The sequence below is a fragment of the Ambystoma mexicanum genome, chromosome 3q (genome assembly GCF_040938575.1).
Source record: "Ambystoma mexicanum isolate Mex_15411 chromosome 3q, UKY_AmexF1_1, whole genome shotgun sequence".
Lineage (NCBI taxonomy): Eukaryota > Metazoa > Chordata > Amphibia > Caudata > Ambystomatidae > Ambystoma > Ambystoma mexicanum.
This window is the reverse complement of record NC_090926.1, coordinates 1,136,933,624-1,136,936,123: the sequence shown is the minus strand read 5'-3', so window position 1 is coordinate 1,136,936,123 and position 2,500 is coordinate 1,136,933,624. Positions and strand designations below refer to the sequence as shown.

The 2,500-nt window shown below is 51.1% G+C and overlaps 2 non-coding genes across 2 annotated transcripts; both read left to right on the top strand.

Annotated features, from left to right (window-relative positions):
- The first annotated feature begins 592 nt into the window (after positions 1 to 592).
- Positions 593 to 674, top strand: TRNAS-AGA (transfer RNA serine (anticodon AGA)). The gene has a single exon. It is a non-coding gene; the product is annotated as a tRNA-Ser (tRNA).
- A 1,550-nt stretch (positions 675 to 2,224) lies between these two features.
- TRNAS-AGA (transfer RNA serine (anticodon AGA)) lies at positions 2,225 to 2,306 on the top strand. Its single transcript has one exon. It is a non-coding gene; the product is annotated as a tRNA-Ser (tRNA).
- Positions 2,307 to 2,500: the final 194 nt, after the last annotated feature.

The window sequence follows — 2,500 nt, the reverse complement described above, 5'->3', positions numbered from 1 at the left end:
CCTGTCCTCTCAGCCCCGATCGGCCCCGATCGGCCAAGACCTCTCTATTTGGGCAGAAGGGACCCATTCTGCGGTCCTCTGAGGCTTAGGGCCACATGCCCAGAAGGCCCACCACCCAAATCTTTGCCATATGGCTTAGACTAACTACCGGACCACTCGTGCGGCCATTTATTCCTCTGGAGCCTGTCAAAATGGCCTGCCGAAATTGGCTCCCAGGAGGCCTCTGCAACTCGATTTGCATAGAGACAGCCCCTGCCCAGGCATGCTTCCAAACAGGACACTGTTAACAGTTTCAATTTGGAGCTGGCAGAAGCCAGTGCAACCTAGTGAAGGTGAGGCTCTGCTGCCTGGCCGCTTGCTAGGTTTATTAGCACAGATCTGTCCCTGGCACTTAGTCTGAGCTTGGCAGGGAGGGGAAATGGCATTTAGGGAACTTGGGCCAGACCATAGAGATTCTGACTTTTGAATGCATTTTCAAGGGTCATGGGAGGGCCAAAAGGGAACGGTGCAGAGCGGCATAAAGTAAGGGGCGGAGGAGACATTGTGTGTGGCTAAAGTGTTAAGTTTATAGTAGAAACAGGTTTGCTCAGGAGTAGTCGTGGCCGAGTGGTTAAGGCGATGGACTAGAAATCCATTGGGGTTTCCCCGCGCAGGTTCAAATCCTGCCGACTACGGTGCAGAGCCCGCTTTTATTGTTTACTCTTTTCTGGTGTGGAAAACAATCTTAAAATAGCAGTATAATACAATTACTAAAGGAGGCTGCGGCGCACTTGAGCTATTCAAGCAAGATCCTAGGAGTAAAAGCGGCTTCATTCTTTAGGCCAACGCAGAGAAACTGGTACGTTTTGACGGGTTTCGTTTTGCAATTTCAAACATATATGTACATTTAAAAGAAACTTGTGAGGAGAAAGAACGGTGTATGATGAGAGAGAAGGGTGGAAAGTACAGGACAAGATCTAGAGGCAAGGCGGTAGAGACTAAGGACTCTTCTGTGTAAGCACAGCACGATCTTTCGAGTGAGAGTTTCACTCTCATGGGTAGTCGTGGCGGACTCGAAATCCATTGGGGTCTCCCCGCGCAGGTTCGAACCCTGCCGACTACGCCTCGGTTTGAACTGAGCTGCAATTTTGCAATTTGCTCGGAAATGTCCCCAAAACAAGATGTAAACATGCATGTTGATTATAGGATGGACGATAAAGCAGACATTGGGAAGACTCCCATCCAGGACTCTCTGACTGTTAGGGGTGGGGGCCACGATTATATTTCCACCCTGACACTAGTTGCCGCTAGAGCCATCGACGCCTGGCATCGCCTCCGTCTGTAAGAAGCCCATCCTGCGCTTTTCCTTGCCTGCATCTTTACAGCAGATATTGGGAGGGGTCCATGTGGATACAGAGGATGGAGCAACTGGCACGCAAGCTATCTGCCGAGCCTTTTTTGTGTGTCAGCACAAGGGTTCTCGTGTCACTTCTAGACCTTCCTTGGCAGATGCATTCAGGAGAGGCCCCCTACCTGCGACCCAGTGAAAGTACAGTCTTTTGCTGCCCTGTGCAAGCCAGGGGACTGAAGGCACAGCTTTCTGCCACAACAGCAGAGAGCAGAGGAAGGGCGCCCAGGAGGACCGTCAGAGGGTGGTGAGGCCCCTGTCCTCTCGGCCCCGATCGGCCAAGACCTCTCTATTTGGGCAGAAGGGACCCATTCTGCGGTCCTCTGAGGCTTAGGGCCACATGCCCAGAAGGCCCACCAACCAAATCTTTGCCATATGGCTTAGACTAACTACCGGACCACTCGTGCGGCCATTTATTCCTCTGGAGCCTGTCAAAATGGCCTGCCGAAATTGGCTCCCAGGAGGCCTCTGCAACTCGATTTGCATAGAGACAGCCCCTGCCCAGGCATGCTTCCAAACAGGACACTGTTAACAGTTTCAATTTGGAGCTGGCAGAAGCCAGTGCAACCTAGTGAAGGTGAGGCTCTGCTGCCTGGCCGCTTGCTAGGTTTATTAGCACAGATCTGTCCCTGGCACTTAGTCTGAGCTTGGCAGGGAGGGGAAATGGCATTTAGGGAACTTGGGCCAGACCATAGAGATTCTGACTTTTGAATGCATTTTCAAGGGTCATGGGAGGGCCAAAAGGGAACGGTGCAGAGCGGCATAAAGTAAGGGGCGGAGGAGACATTGTGTGTGGCTAAAGTGTTAAGTTTATAGTAGAAACAGGTTTGCTCAGGAGTAGTCGTGGCCGAGTGGTTAAGGCGATGGACTAGAAATCCATTGGGGTTTCCCCGCGCAGGTTCAAATCCTGCCGACTACGGTGCAGAGCCCGCTTTTATTGTTTACTCTTTTCTGGTGTGGAAAACAATCTTAAAATAGCAGTATAATACAATTACTAAAGGAGGCTGCGGCGCACTTGAGCTATTCAAGCAAGATCCTAGGAGTAAAAGCGGCTTCATCCTTTAGGCCAACGCAGAGAAACTGGTACGTTTTGACGGGTTTCGTTTTGCAATT